This window comes from Bufo bufo, chromosome 3, assembly GCF_905171765.1.
Source record: "Bufo bufo chromosome 3, aBufBuf1.1, whole genome shotgun sequence".
Taxonomy (NCBI): domain Eukaryota; kingdom Metazoa; phylum Chordata; class Amphibia; order Anura; family Bufonidae; genus Bufo; species Bufo bufo.
Window position 1 is genome coordinate 318,027,159 of NC_053391.1, and position 16,657 is coordinate 318,043,815.

Genomic DNA, 16,657 nt, shown 5'->3' on the forward strand with positions numbered 1-16,657 from the left:
GACAACCCATTTTGGATACGGCCACACAGGGTGGACATTTCCACAGCAAAATTTCCAATAAAAATTTCTGAAAACCTCATCCACACTGCTGGTACTGTAAAACACAAGAAAAGGACAATCTCAGTGTCTGCACAGCCGTGGCATACCTACAAGGGAGCCACCACAAGACTGCTATGTGGCCCAGGGGGAGGGGGGCTACAGCTAAACTGCTTCTCATGTTCCTGACATAAATTCACTGGAATTTCCAACAGCCACCACTAGGGGAGCTCAGTGCAAAGAGATTATTTACAGTTTCCATTTATATAAATCGTAACTGTGCTCCCCCTAGTGGTGGTTTTGAGCAGTTTTATAATATACTGTATGAAGGGAAGTGGGAGATTTATCCGTGTATTGATGGCAGTTGTCTGGTTTACAAGAAACATGTGATATATCATGTGATATATGATTCTTGGCTAGAATTTACTCAGAAACTCTAAAATGGTGAATTCTACAGGGCTGTGAAGAAGTATCACCTCCAGTTCTTCAGCTGGATTAAACGTATGGCTGGATTAAGCGTATAAGCATGTGCATCCTACAGACTGGTGGGCATGATAGAACATGTCACTTTAGGAAAATCTGACCTTGCTTAACTGATAACCAGGTAAAGATAGGTCGAAACTGACACCTCCAGTGTGTTTCTATGTTGTAGCATATTCCAAATGACACCGAAGACACAAATAATGCAGCCTCCATCCCAATTTATACTTTCACACATTACAAATTACACACGTTTAAAGGGTGTGTCCAGACTTTTGTCTCACCCTGTATAGAAGTTACATCTAAACTGCAAACTTTTAGGTTACAGATCTTATTCATCTTATAAGAGCAATTTTCTGAAAGATACAAGCAATGGATTTCTAGAATACAATGGTAAACTACAGCAAGTGGGAAAACACTGACTCATTTACAACTACATTAATGCATGTCAAGTGTTAATGTTTTTAGTGAGTTAAGAAACAGCAAGTGGGTAGGAACATGCAAGAGAGATGGATCAGTAAGAATAAAGGAGAGGTCAAGAACAGATAAGGGACAAGAGAGGAGGGATGTAATAAGAGACACATGATATATGGAGAGAGTAGAGGACATGGAGAGAATCTAAGAGACATAGAGGAGGGCACAACAAAAGCAAGGCCAAAATGTTCAGGAAAAATAAAGGGTATTGAAGAAAGAAAGCAAGCATGTACAAATGTAACAATGTAATATTAGTGAAAGCAACAACGAGAGGGGTCAGTAAAGAAAGGGGTAGGATTAGAGAGATGCCCAAAAATACTGCCATGCTGATATACACGTAGTTACTGCCTGAAAGTGGTAATATATTACCGAGCAAAAATACCAATAAAATGCACAAAGTAAGGCCTCTTGCACACGACCGTATGGCTTTTTCAGTATTTTGTGGTCCGTTTTTCACGGATCCGTTTTTTTGTTTCAGTAGTGTTTCCGCTTCCGTTCCGCCGTTCCGTTTGTGATCTGTTTTTTGCGGATTGTAAACGGAAATGGAAGCATACAATAATGTTTAAACAGTAAGTACAGAAAAAAATTGGGCTGGGCATAAAATTTTCAATAGATGGTTCTGCAAAAATGGAACGGATACGGAAGACATACGGATGCATTCCGTATGCATTACGTTTTTTTTTTTGCGGACCCACTGACCTGAATGGAGCCACGGATCGTTATTTGCGGGCAATAATAGGACATGTTCTATGTTTGAACGGAACGGAAATGGAAGGCATACGGAGTACCTTCCGTTTTTTTTTGCGGATCCATTGAAATGAATGGTTCCGTATACGGTGCGCAAAAATCAGAACGTAAACGGAAAAAAAAAACGTTTGTGTGCAGGAGGCCTAATCATAATACCAAGTCACATCTTTATTATATAGTCAGTCTGAATAAAACATACAATACAAAAATAGATAAAAGCAGATGCACACCAAGGACACTGGGGTCTAGTAGGGGGGACCACCCTCTATGACAAATATTAGGCAATGTCTAACAGTGGACAATAGCATACAGCATGTGTAACATGAACCTGGTTAGCTATTCATTTGTAGTACCACATTTCTCTAGTAGCTACTGCTACCAGGGAAATATATGGCCGCCCGCCGAACAACCTGCGGTGTTATCAACTATCACAACAATTTGCTTTAGGAGCCTGTAAGAAGACGATGCTCTACAATTCCACAGCTGGACACTCGTGACAAAAGACAGAGGCAGTTATCAATCATTTTTGACTTCTCAAATGTAACAATGGTGAGAGAGTATACAATACGGAAACCATATGTCCAGTCTATATGACCTATTCTTTTTTTTTTTTTTTTTACATTAGATAACTTTATTGCAATTTTCATAATATAAAAGCAGACAGAAATTCAAAGTCAATGCAATACCCATCCCCTGCCCATACAAGCAGACATAGCAAGAAAATACCATATATACTTAAAGGCAAAAATACAGAATCAGAATAGCAAATTTGTCACCAAAAATCTCCCCCTCGTGTGACCACCCCACACCCACTATCCCCTTCTCCCACAGGTGGACACAAATTAGATTCCAAAAACCTCTCCATTCAAAAGACTCCTGATATCCCTTAGTTCTGCAGAAGGATTCCTGTTACCAATCCCAAGCACCCCAGACACTTCCCCCACTGTTTATCAAATTTAGTTGGGACCTTCAGTTAAAGCTCTGAACCCGGACATATCTCGTTTTCACCTCTCCGGCCTCTCTGATATGAGCATCGGACCATTTCATACTCCAATGCTCTCCCTTGCCTTGGGCTGTATCGTGCAGGGCAAGGGCTTTTTTGTTTACATCTTCACACTGCTAGGTGGAGGCTTCCACCTAGCAGTGTTCCCGGTGACGTCACCAGCACTGATGGGTGGGCTTTAGGGCTAGGGCAGAGCTTTAGCCGTCCATTAGTGTCGGTGACGTCACCAGGCTCACTGCTAGGCGGAATCCTCCACCTACCGGTAGCAGTGTGAAGATGTAAACAAAAAAGCCTTTGCCCTGAGGGGCTGAGTAGGAAAAGATGGGGATATGTCCGAGTTCAACTCTGAACCGGACAACCCCTTTAAAGTAAAGCTTCTTTTCCATCACTTTTTTTTTCCATTTTCAATTAAATCCCATTTAAAACTTCAATGAGTTCCACTCCTGTTGGGGCAAGCAGTATCCAATCCACTACTTGGCTATTAATTTTCTGGTCGCATATAATATTTTTTCCCCGAATCTTTTATCTCTGCTTCTACTAATCCAACAGACACACCCCATACACCATGTATACTAAATCCTGTACCTCAACCAAATATGGACAAATATGGACGAACGCCACACAGTCCCAAAACATATGTTTAAGATCCGCCCTATCCTCATAACATCTTGGGCACTTAGCTTCAGTCCTCAATCCTATCTGCCATAGCTAATTTGGAGTCCGATATACTCAATGTATGAAAAACAACTGTGACCTACGTTGAGTCATATTCAGAGATAATGCCCTGGCAAAGTGCAGAGGGTGTGGCAGTTGCAGAGAGAGCTGAGCCTCTAGGTGTAAGGGCAACACCCCTGTTTCTCCTAGAGGCTCATTTGCATGTATTAAAAGTTAATTTCTCTCAGCAATGCAGGCACATATGAACAGAGGACCAACACAGATGCCTTCAGCTGCCAAGTGCACATGTAACAGGTCAGCCAGTGTCATAGGTGCAAATCTGCTGACAGATACTCTTTAAAGGACTCTAACATCTCCAATAATGCAGTGCCATGCCCCAAATAATATACCAATTTCTCAAAATCCATAACCTTCCATCCACATAAATGCTAAATTTGGGAAGCCAAAAAAAAAAAAACAACATGCTTTCGGAAGGGCCAATCCCCCTCCTGCTCAAAAAGCTTCAGTTTCCCCAATTTAATAAGCGGAATACCAAATCTGTAAAAATGTTATGTATCCTCAGAAACCCCATTATGTATCCCCATAAACCATTTTGGAATCCAAAATGGCACACTGTGTATTATATATAGCACCTGGGGCATAAGTGCCATTTTATTCAAGTTTGTCTTCCCTAATGCAGAGAAAGGCAACTTAGTTCATCCCTCCACCCGTTCAAGTACAACAAGAACATTCAAAGCAATATAGTCCCTGATCTGACTGATAACCCGAACCCCCCGAAATATTTAAATTCCTGCACGCGTGGGATCCCTATGTCACCTACTACCACAAGCATATCCACTGGTGGCACTGTTAAGAGTGCTGACTATGACCAGTTTATGGTCAACACAGAGAACTGACCAAACCATTTAATAACTGAAATGGCCAGAGACAACGAAATCTCCACCTTCCCTAAAAGTCCATATGATCTATTCAGGTATATAGATTTTATAGGGGAGGGAATCCTCTATGAACTTGATCAAGCTAGTACGGCACTGTACCTAAGCTTTACACTGACCTATGAAAGGCTACGTTACATTATATTTTTTTCACATCCGATACGCATTTTTTTTGCAGATTGGATGAAGACTCATTATGGGCCCTGTGGGGTTTCACTCTGGAAGACAGGATTAGCGGACGCAGTATAGAGGCAACAAGTTCTTTGGATCAAACAGTTCACTGTTTTAGTCACGCTTTAGGCAAGTGATAAAATAAGCAGTCATAATAAAAACAAAAAGTCACCTTGCGGTGTTGGTGTTAATTCACACAATGCGTCAATTCTGCCGCAAAGAGTCATTGACCATAGCAGCACCAACCTGTTTTCATGCCTAACAGGTAGCAAGCCTTCATCCAGACAAAAGGCTCCCAGATACCAACACAGAGACCTCGCTTCTGAGCCCAGCTGCCTATTTAAAGACAGCCAGGTGCTGCCAAAACCCGGATCGGCACATGCTTGGAGGAAAATACCTGTTTTCCCAGACAAAACCTCTCACTGTGTCACATCCCCTCCTCCTCTTTGTTCAATCCTGAGGGGGTGAACACACGCCAGACAGTGTACCCGGGACAGGGCATCCGCGTTTCCCTGTAACCGGCCTGCCCTGTGTTCCACCGAAAACGTAAAAGTTTTGTAGGAAGAGAAACCATCGGGTGACCCGGGCATTTCTGTCCTTGGCCTGACTCATCCACTTGAGAGGGGAGTGGTCAGTCACCAGGCGGAATTTTATCGCCAATAAATAATAGTGGAGAGATTCTAGTGCCCACTATACTATACTATACCGGGTCTCGGCTGGGGTGAGCTTACAGCTGAGGAAGACAACGGGATGCTCCTCCCCGTTGACTTCCTGAGACAGTACAGCACCGAGGCCTACTTCGGAGGCATCGGTCTGTACTATAAACTCCCTTTTGAAGTCGGGTGTCACCAAAACCGGGGACCCGCACAGGGCCGACTTCAAAGCAGAGAAAGCCTCTTCCGCCGATCATCCCAGCGAACCATCATTGACTTGTGTCCCTTCAAGAGTCCTGTCAAGGGCGCGGCTAAAGTAGCAAAGTGGGGAACAAACCTCATGTAATAGCCCACCATTCCCAGGAATGACTTTATTTGCCCAGTGGTGACAGGTCGGGGCCAATTCTGTATTGCCTCTATTTTGTTCACTTGGGGTTTAATGACTCCGCACCCAATGACATACCCCAGGTACTTAGTCTCTTCTAACACTATCGCACATTTTTTGGGCTTAGCGGTTAGGCCAGCTTTCCGAAGGGAGTCCACTACAGCCTGCACTTTGTATAAGTGACTTTCTCAGTCGGTACTGTGGATAACAATATCGTTCAAGTAAGCAGAAGCGTACCGACGATGTGGACGAAGCACAATGTCCTTTAGTCGCTGAAAAGTGGAGGGGGCGCCATGCAGACAAAAGGGTAAGACCTTATATTGATACAGCACCTCAGGCATGATGAAGGCAGTTTTCTCTTTGGCAGCCTCCGTTAAGGGCACCTACCAGTACCCTTTCGTGAGGTCCAAAACAGAAAAATACCAGGCTTGTATTAACCTCTCGATGAGCTCATCCACCCGGGGCATGGGATACGCATCGAATTTGGAAAACCTAAGTTTTCGAAAGTCGTTACGAAACCGCAACGTCCCGTCCTGCTTGGGTATCAATACTATAGGACTGGCCCACTCACTTTTTGACTCCTCAATGACGTTTAGCTGCAACATTAGCGCCACCTCCTCCGATATAGCTTGTCACCGAGCCTCGGGTACCCGGTATGGTTTTAATCGGACTTTTGCCTGAGGCTCAGTGACAATGTCATGCTAGATTTTGGAAGTGCGTCCAGGGAGGTCCGAGAACACATCCGTGTTCCAACTAACAAACTCCCTGGCCTCCTGAGTCTGTTTAGGAGAGGCTGTCAGCAATTTTTACTGTGGCAGCCGCCTCTCTTGCATGAGACAGAGTACCTCTTCTCCTAGAAAACTCGGCCGCGGGCTGTCTTCTGTACAGGTTTCCCTATCTTTCCACGGTCAGAGTAAATTCACATGGTAAACCTGCTCTGGCTTTTGCCGCCCTTGCTGGTGTACCTTCTAGTTTACATCTCCAATTTTCTCGAGTACCTCGTAGGGCCCCTGCCACCTAGCCAGGAACTTACTGTCCACGGTCGGCACCACAACCAAAACCCGATCACCTGGGTTAAAGATCCGGACCCGAACCTGCTGATTATATACCCAACTATGGGCTCGCTGAGCTGCCTCCATATGCTCCCTAACAAGAGGCAACACTGTCTCTATCCAATCTTGCATCTGGGTAACGCACTCAATGACACTTTTATGTGGAGTGGGTTGCTGTTCCAACGCCTCTTTGGCCACGTCCAAGAGACCGCGAAGGTGTCTGCCATATAGCAGTTCGAAGGGCGAGAACCCAGTAGAGGCCTGGGGTACCTCTCGTACAGTGAACATGAGATAGGGCAGAAGGAGGTCCCAGTCCTTCCCATCTTTCTCCTTTTCAAAATATTTTTTAATGTTTGGTTAAACCTTTCTACCAGGCCGTCCGTTTGCAGATGGTAAACGGATGTCCGTAGCTGTTTTATGTGCAGCAACTTACAGAGTTCCCTCATCACCTTGGACATAAAAGGGGTCCCCTGGTCGGTCAGAACCTCTTTAGGTAGTCCTACTCGGGAAAACATCTCCATTAATTCCTTAGCTATGAGTTTGGCCGAGGTATGTCGCAGTGGAACTGCCTCCGGGTACTGAGTGGCAAAGTCTAGAATGACTAAGATGTGTTGATGCCCTCTGGCGGACTTCGGTACTGGGCCTATGAGGTCCATAGCTATTCGGTCAAACGGTACTTCGATAATTGGGAGAGGTACTAGGGGACTACGGAAATGTGACTGTAGGCTAGTTATCTAGCAGGTTGGGCAAGACTTACAAAACTCTTCCACTTCTTTGAATATGCTGGGCCAGTACAACCGCTGTAGAATACGATCCAGAGTTTTCTGCAGCCCCAGGTGACCGCCGAGAATGTTTTGGTTGGCTAGATCTAACAAGCTTGTGATAAGCCTTGGGGACCACCAACTGTTCAATAGGCTGACAATTCAGGACCCGGCAGCAAGTCCTCCATGTGGGGTAGTCTTTTAAGTCCCCGTGGATGAACATCACCCCGACTTTCCGGCCAGTATACTCAGGGGACCGCACCAGGGTAGCCCTTTCTAGGGTCACCAGACTCCCTGAGTCTAGCAGAGCCTCCGCCGGAGTGTCTCCCACTTCCACCTGGCACAAATGTTCTAGAGACTCTGGGGTACCTGTTGCACACAGCCTCCTGGCATATAGCGATTGACGGTAGTCATAGCTAGTGTCCATGGGCTCAACCCGATGGGGACAGTCAGACTTTACATGGCCAGGCTCCTGACACCGCCAGAAGACTATCGGAGCCAGGTCTGCCATGGGTACATCCCGGGCGGGTTTTATCGGCTCAAATCTCCGGGCCTGGGGTGGAGATTTCCAGGGTTTGCCGACCCCCCTCCCGACAGAACCCTCCTTTAGATTCCTGGTAGCTTCATAGCGTTCCACCAGGTCCACCATCTCAAGGGCATTGCCAGGAGACACCTGACCGATCCAGTGCTGGAGAGGGTATGGCAAAGCCCTCCAGAACATATCGGCTAACATACGATTCAGCATAGCAGTCGGACTCAGCATGTCAGGCTGTAGCCATTTTTGCAAGAGGTGAAGTAAGTTATAATACTGGGTTCTTGCAGGCTCAGCCGGGTTGAACCCCCACTGATGCACCCGCTGGGCCCAGACCAACACATTCACCCCCAGTCTTGCCAGAATCTCACCCTTTACTTTCTGGTAGTCGGCCGCTTGATCGTCCGGCAAGTCGAAATACACCCGCTGGGAATCGGATGCCAGCAACAGAGCGACGACCTCAGCCTACTGGTCACGGGGTAGCTTTTCCCTAATGGCCACTTTCTCGTACATCGCCAGGTATGTTTCAATGTCGCCAGGTATGTTTCGAGGAATCGCGGCACGGACTGCTTTCCGGGCATCATGGACGCTCGGGGTTGCTCCTGCTGTCTGCAAAGCCATCACGTGTTGTAGCAGAAACTGGTTAGTCTTCTGCTGCTGCTTATTAGCCTCGCATTGCTGCAGGTTTGTCTCCATGAGGGCCTTCACAACAGCCTCCAGTTTGTCGTGGGGCACTGGTTGTAATACAGCTGGTTTAATGTACGACATACAAACATGCCTGAAAAATGCAGAAACCCAAAAAATTGGCGTTCACGCCAGCCTCACTGCTTTTGCACGCATCCTCCACCAATTGTGGGGTTTCGCTCTGGTAGTCAGGATTAGCAGACGCAGTATAGAGGCAACAACAAGTTCTTTGGATCAAACAGTTCAGTGTTTTATTCACACTTTAGGCAAGTGACAAAACAAGCAGTCATAATCAAACAAAAAGTCACCTTGTGGTGTTGGTGTTAATTCACACCATGCGGCAATACTGCCTCAAAGAGTCCCTTGACCATAGCAGCACCAACCTGTTTTCATAGCAGGCCCTTTTTTACAAATCGGCACTCCACAACTTTAGCGGTTTATTGCTCGGTCATGCAACTTACCACCCAAATGAATTTTACCTCCTTTTCTTCTCACTAATAGAGCTTTCATTTGGTGGTATTTCATTGCTGCTGACATTTTTACTTTTTTTGTTATTAATCGAAATTCAATGATTTTTTTGCAAAAAAATGACATTTTTCACTTTCAGCTCCAAAATTTTGCAAAAAAAACAACATCCATATATAAATTTTTCTCTAAATTTATTGTTCTACATGTCTTTGATAAAAAAAAAATGTTTGGGTAAAAAAAAAAATGGTTTGGGTAAAAGTTATAGCGTTTACAAACTATGGTACAAAAATGTGAATTTCCGCTTTTCGAAGCAGCTCTGACTTTCTGAGCACCTGTCATGTTTCCTGAGGTTCTGCAATGCCCAGACAGTACAAACACCCCACAAATGACCCCATTTCGGAAAGTAGACACCCTAAGGTATTCGCTGATGGGCATAGTGAGTTCATAGAACTTTTTATTTTTTGTCACAAGTTAGTGGAAAATGATGATTTTTTTTTTTTCTTACAAAGTCTCATATTCCACTAACTTGTGACAAAAAATAAAAACTTCTATGAACTCACTATGCCCATCAGCGAATACCTTGGGGTGTCTTCTTTCCAAAATGGGGTCACTTGTGGGGTAGTTATACTGCCCTGGCATTCTAGGGGCCCAAATGTGTGGTAAGTAGTTTGAAATCAAAATGTGTAAAAAATGACCGGTGAAATCCGAAAGGTGCTCTTTGGAATGTGGGCCCCTTTGCCCACCTAGGCTGCAAAAAAGTGCCACACATGTGGTATCGCCGTACTCAGGAGAAGTTGGGGAATATGTTTTGGGGTGTCATTTTACATATACCCATGCTGGGTGAGAGAAATATCTTGGTCAAATGCCAACTTTGTATAAAAAAATGGGAAAAGTTGTCTTTTGCCAAGATATTTCTCTCACCCAGCATGGGTATATGTAAAATGACACCCCAAAACACATTCCCCAACTTCTCCTGAATACGGAGATACCAGATGTGTGACACTTTTTTGCAGCCTAGGTGGGCAAAGGGGCCCATATTCCAAAGAGCACCTTTCGGATTTCACTGGTCATTTTTTACAGAATTTGATTTCAAACTTCTTACCACACATTTGGGCCCCTAGAATGCCAGGGCAGTATAACTACCCCACAAGTGACCCCATTTTGGAAAGAAGACACCCCCAGGTATTTCGTGATGGGCATAGTGAGTTCATGGAAGTTTTTTTTTTTTGTCACAAGTTAGTGGAATATGAGACTTTGTAAGGAAAAAATAAATAAATAAAAAATCATCATTTTCCGCTAACTTGTGACAAAAAATATAAAATTCTAGGAACTCGCCATGCCCCTCACGGAATACCTTGGGGTGTCTTCTTTCCAAAATGGGGTCACTTGTGGGGTAGTTATACTGCCCTGGCATTTTCCAGGGGCCCTAATGTGTGGTAAGTAGGTAAATGACCTGTGAAATCCTAAAGGTGCTCTTTGGAATGTGGGCCCCTTTGCCCACCTAGGCTGCAAAAAAGTGCCATACATGTGGTATCGCCGTACTCAGGAGAAGTTGGGGAATATGTTTTGGGGTGTCATTTTACATATACCCATGCTGGGTGAGAGAAATATCTTGGTCAAATGCCAACTTTGTATAAAAAAATGGGAAAAGTTGTCTTTTGCCAAGATATTTCTCTCACCCAGCATGGGTATATGTAAAATGACACCCCAAAACACATTCCCCAACTTCTCCTGAATACGGAGATACCAGATGTGTGACACTTTTTTGCAGCCTAGGTGGGCAAAGGGGCCCATATTCCAAAGAGCACCTTTCGGATTTCACTGGTCATTTTTTACAGAATTTGATTTCAAACTTCTTACCACACATTTGGGCCCCTAGAATGCCAGGGCAGTATAACTACCCCACAAGTGACCCCATTTTGGAAAGAAGACACCCCCAGGTATTTCGTGATGGGCATAGTGAGTTCATGGAAGTTTTTATTTTTTGTCACAAGTTAGTGGAATATGAGACTTTGTATGGGAAAAAAAAAAAATCAAAAAAAAAAAAATCATCATTTTCCGCTAACTTGTGACAAAAAATATAAAATTCTAGGAACTCGCCATGCCCCTCACGGAATACCTTGGGGTGTCTTCTTTCCAAAATGGGGTCACTTGTGGGGTAGTTATACTGCCCTGGCATTTTCCAGGGGCCCTAATGTGTGGTAAGTAGGTAAATGACCTGTGAAATCCTAAAGGTGCTCTTTGGAATGTGGGCCCCTTTGCCCACCTAGGCTGCAAAAAAGTGCCATACATGTGGTATCGCCGTACTCAGGAGAAGTTGGGGAATATGTTTTGGGGTGTCATTTTACATATACCCATGCTGGGTGAGAGAAATATCTTGGTTAAATGCCAACTTTGTATAAAAAAATGGGAAAAGTTGTCGTTGCCAAGATATTTCTCTCACCCAGCATGGGTATATGTAAAATGACACCCCAAAACACATTCCCCAACTTCTCCTGAATACGGAGATACCAGATGTGTGACACTTTTTTGCAGCCTAGGTGGGCAAAGGGGCCCATATTCCAAAGAGCACCTTTCGGATTTCACTGGTCATTTTTTACAGAATTTGATTTCAAACTTCTTACCACACATTTGGGCCCCTAGAATGCCAGGGCAGTATAACTACCCCACAAGTGACCCCATTTTGGAAAGAAGACACCCCCAGGTATTTCGTGATGGGCAAAGTGAGTTCATGGAAGTTTTTATTTTTTGTCACAAGTTAGTGGAATATGAGACTTTGTAAGGAAAAAATAAATAAATAAAAAATCATCATTTTCCGCTAACTTGTGACAAAAAATATAAAATTCTAGGAACTCGCCATGCCCCTCACGGAATACCTTGGGGAGTCTTCTTTCCAAAATGGGGTCACTTGTGGGGTAGTTATACCAAAACTCTTCCACTTCTTTGAATATGCTGGGCCAGTACAACCGCTGTAGAATACGATCCAGAGTTTTCTGCAGCCCCAGGTGACCGCCGAGAATGTTTTGGTTGGCTAGATCTAACAAGCTTGTGATAAGCCTTGGGGACCACCAACTGTTCAATAGGCTGACAATTCAGGACCCGGCAGCAAGTCCTCCATGTGGGGTAGTCTTTTAAGTCCCCGTGGATGAACATCACCCCGACTTTCCGGCCAGTATACTCAGGGGACCGCACCAGGGTAGCCCTTTCTAGGGTCACCAGACTCCCTGAGTCTAGCAGAGCCTCCGCCGGAGTGTCTCCCACTTCCACCTGGCACAAATGTTCTAGAGACTCTGGGGTACCTGTTGCACACAGCCTCCTGGCATATAGCGATTGACGGTAGTCATAGCTAGTGTCCATGGGCTCAACCCGATAGGGACAGTCAGACTTTACATGGCCAGGCTCCTGACACCGCCAGAAGACTATCGGAGCCAGGTCTGCCATGGGTACATCCCGGGCGGGTTTTATCGGCTCAAATCTCCGGGCCTGGGGTGGAGATTTCCAGGGTTTGCCGACCCCCCTCCCGACAGAACCCTCCTTTAGATTCCTGGTAGCTTCATAGCGTTCCACCAGGTCCACCATCTCAAGGGCATTGCCAGGAGACACCTGACCGATCCAGTGCTGGAGAGGGTATGGCAAAGCCCTCCAGAACATATCGGCTAACATACGATTCAGCATAGCAGTCGGACTCAGCATGTCAGGCTGTAGCCATTTTTGCAAGAGGTGAAGTAAGTTATAATACTGGGTTCTTGCAGGCTCAGCCGGGTTGAACCCCCACTGATGCACCCGCTGGGCCCAGACCAACACATTCACCCCCAGTCTTGCCAGAATCTCACCCTTTACTTTCTGGTAGTCGGCCGCTTGATCGTCCGGCAAGTCGAAATACACCCGCTGGGAATCGGATGCCAGCAACAGAGCGACGACCTCAGCCTACTGGTCACGGGGTAGCTTTTCCCTAATGGCCACTTTCTCGTACATCGCCAGGTATGTTTCAATGTCGCCAGGTATGTTTCGAGGAATCGCGGCACGGACTGCTTTCCGGGCATCATGGACGCTCGGGGTTGCTCCTGCTGTCTGCAAAGCCATCACGTGTTGTAGCAGAAACTGGTTAGTCTTCTGCTGCTGCTTATTAGCCTCGCATTGCTGCAGGTTTGTCTCCATGAGGGCCTTCACAACAGCCTCCAGTTTGTCGTGGGGCACTGGTTGTAATACAGCTGGTTTAATGTACGACATACAAACATGCCTGAAAAATGCAGAAACCCAAAAAATTGGCGTTCACGCCAGCCTCACTGCTTTTGCACGCATCCTCCACCAATTGTGGGGTTTCGCTCTGGTAGTCAGGATTAGCAGACGCAGTATAGAGGCAACAACAAGTTCTTTGGATCAAACAGTTCAGTGTTTTATTCACACTTTAGGCAAGTGACAAAACAAGCAGTCATAATCAAACAAAAAGTCACCTTGTGGTGTTGGTGTTAATTCACACCATGCGGCAATACTGCCTCAAAGAGTCCCTTGACCATAGCAGCACCAACCTGTTTTCATAGCAGGCCCTTTTTTACAAATCGGCACTCCACAACTTTAGCGGTTTATTGCTCGGTCATGCAACTTACCACCCAAATGAATTTTACCTCCTTTTCTTCTCACTAATAGAGCTTTCATTTGGTGGTATTTCATTGCTGCTGACATTTTTACTTTTTTTGTTATTAATCGAAATTCAATGATTTTTTTGCAAAAAAATGACATTTTTCACTTTCAGCTCCAAAATTTTGCAAAAAAAAACGACATCCATATATAAATTTTTCTCTAAATTTATTGTTCTACATGTCTTTGATAAAAAAAAAATGTTTGGGTAAAAAAAAAATGGTTTGGGTAAAAGTTATAGCGTTTACAAACTATGGTACAAAAATGTGAATTTCCGCTTTTTGAAGCAGCTCTGACTTTCTGAGCACCTGTCATGTTTCCTGAGGTTCTGCAATGCCCAGACAGTACAAACACCCCACAAATGACCCCATTTCGGAAAGTAGACACCCTAAGGTATTCGCTGATGGGCATAGTGAGTTCATAGAACTTTTTATTTTTTGTCACAAGTTAGTGGAAAATGATGATTTTTTTTTTTTCTTACAAAGTCTCATATTCCACTAACTTGTGACAAAAAATAAAAACTTCTATGAACTCACTATGCCCATCAGCGAATACCTTGGGGTGTCTTCTTTCCAAAATGGGGTCACTTGTGGGGTAGTTATACTGCCCTGGCATTCTAGGGGCCCAAATGTGTGGTAAGTAGTTTGAAATCAAAATGTGTAAAAAATGACCGGTGAAATCCGAAAGGTGCTCTTTGGAATGTGGGCCCCTTTGCCCACCTAGGCTGCGAAAAAGTGCCACACATGTGGTATCACCGTACTCAGGAGAAGTTGGGGAATGTGTTTTGGGGTGTCATTTTACATATACCCATGCTGGGTGAGAGAAATATCTTGGTCAAATGCCAACTTTGTATAAAAAAATGGGAAAAGTTGTCTTTTGCCAAGATATTTCTCTCACCCAGCATGGGTATATGTAAAATGACACCCCAAAACACATTCCCCAACTTCTCCTGAATACGGAGATACCAGATGTGTGACACTTTTTTGCAGCCTAGGTGGGCAAAGGGGCCCATATTCCAAAGAGCACCTTTCGGATTTCACTGGTCATTTTTTACAGAATTTGATTTCAAACTTCTTACCACACATTTGGGCCCCTAGAATGCCAGGGCAGTATAACTACCCCACAAGTGACCCCATTTTGGAAAGAAGACACCCCCAGGTATTTCGTGATGGGCATAGTGAGTTCATGGAAGTTTTTATTTTTTGTCACAAGTTAGTGGAATATGAGACTTTGTATGGGAAAAAAAAAAAATCAAAAAAAAAATCATCATTTTCCGCTAACTTGTGACAAAAAATATAAAATTCTAGGAACTCGCCATGCCCCTCACGGAATACCTTGGGGTGTCTTCTTTCCAAAATGGGGTCACTTGTGGGGTAGTTATACTGCCCTGGCATTTTCCAGGGGCCCTAATGTGTGGTAAGTAGGTAAATGACCTGTGAAATCCTAAAGGTGCTCTTTGGAATGTGGGCCCCTTTGCCCACCTAGGCTGCAAAAAAGTGCCACACATGTGGTATCGCCGTACTCAGGAGAAGTTGGGGAATATGTTTTGGGGTGTCATTTTACATATACCCATGCTGGGTGAGAGAAATATCTTGGTCAAATGCCAACTTTGTATAAAAAAATGGGAAAAGTTGTCTTTTGCCAAGATATTTCTCTCACCCAGCATGGGTATATGTAAAATGACACCCCAAAACACATTCCCCAACTTCTCCTGAATACGGAGATACCAGATGTGTGACACTTTTTTGCAGCCTAGGTGGGCAAAGGGGCCCATATTCCAAAGAGCACCTTTCGGATTTCACTGGTCATTTTTTACAGAATTTGATTTCAAACTTCTTACCACACATTTGGGCCCCTAGAATGCCAGGGCAGTATAACTACCCCACAAGTGACCCCATTTTGGAAAGAAGACATCCCCAGGTATTTCGTGATGGGCATAGTGAGTTCATGGAAGTTTTTATTTTTTGTCACAAGTTAGTGGAATATGAGACTTTGTAAGGAAAAAATAAATAAATAAAAAATCATCATTTTCCGCTAACTTGTGACAAAATATATAAAATTCTAGGAACTCGCCATGCCCCTCACGGAATACCTTGGGGTGTCTTCTTTCCAAAATGGGGTCACTTGTGGGGTAGTTATACTGCCCTGGCATTTTCCAGGGGCCCTAATGTGTGGTAAGTAGGTAAATGACCTGTGAAATCCTAAAGGTGCTCTTTGGAATGTGGGCCCCTTTGCCCACCTAGGCTGCAAAAAAGTGTCACACATGTGGTATCGCCGTATTCAGGAGAAGTTGGGCAATGTGTTTTGGGGTGTCTTTTTACATATACTCATGCTGGGTGAGAGAAATATCTCGGCAAAAGACAACTTTTCCCATTTTTTTATACAAAGTTGGCATTTGACCAAGATATTTATCTCACCCAGCATGGGTATATGTAAAATGACACCCCAAAACACATTGCCCAACTTCTCCTGAGTACGGCGATACCAGATGTGTGACACTTTTTTGCAGCCTAGATGCGCAAAGGGGCCCACATTCCTTTTATGAGGGCATTTTTAGACATTTGGATCCCAGACTTCTTCTCACGCTTTAGGGCCCCTAAAATGCCAGGGCAGTATAAATACCCCACATGTGACCCCATTTTGGAAAGAAGACACCCCAAGGTATTCAATGAGGGGCATGGTGAGTTCATAGAAATTTTTTTTTTTTGGCACAAGTTAGCGGAAATTGATTTTATTTTTTTTTTTCTCACAAAGTCTCCCTTTCCGCTAACTTGGGACAAAAATTTCAATCTTTCATGGACTCAATATGCCCCTCACAGAATACCTGGGGGTGTCTTCTTTCCGAAATGGGGTCACATGTGGGGTATTTATACTGCCCTGGCATTCTAGGGGCCCTAAAGCGTGAGAAGAAGTCTGGAATATAAATGTCTAAAAAATTTTCCGCATTTGGATTCCGTGAGGGG

General features: G+C 44.5%; 1 protein-coding gene across 4 annotated transcripts in view; it reads right to left on the reverse strand.

The window, feature by feature from the left end:
* The window catches only part of HIVEP3 (HIVEP zinc finger 3), a 156,307-nt gene that overhangs the window by 35,137 nt on the left and 104,513 nt on the right, over positions 1-16,657 (reverse strand). The window lies entirely within an intron of this gene.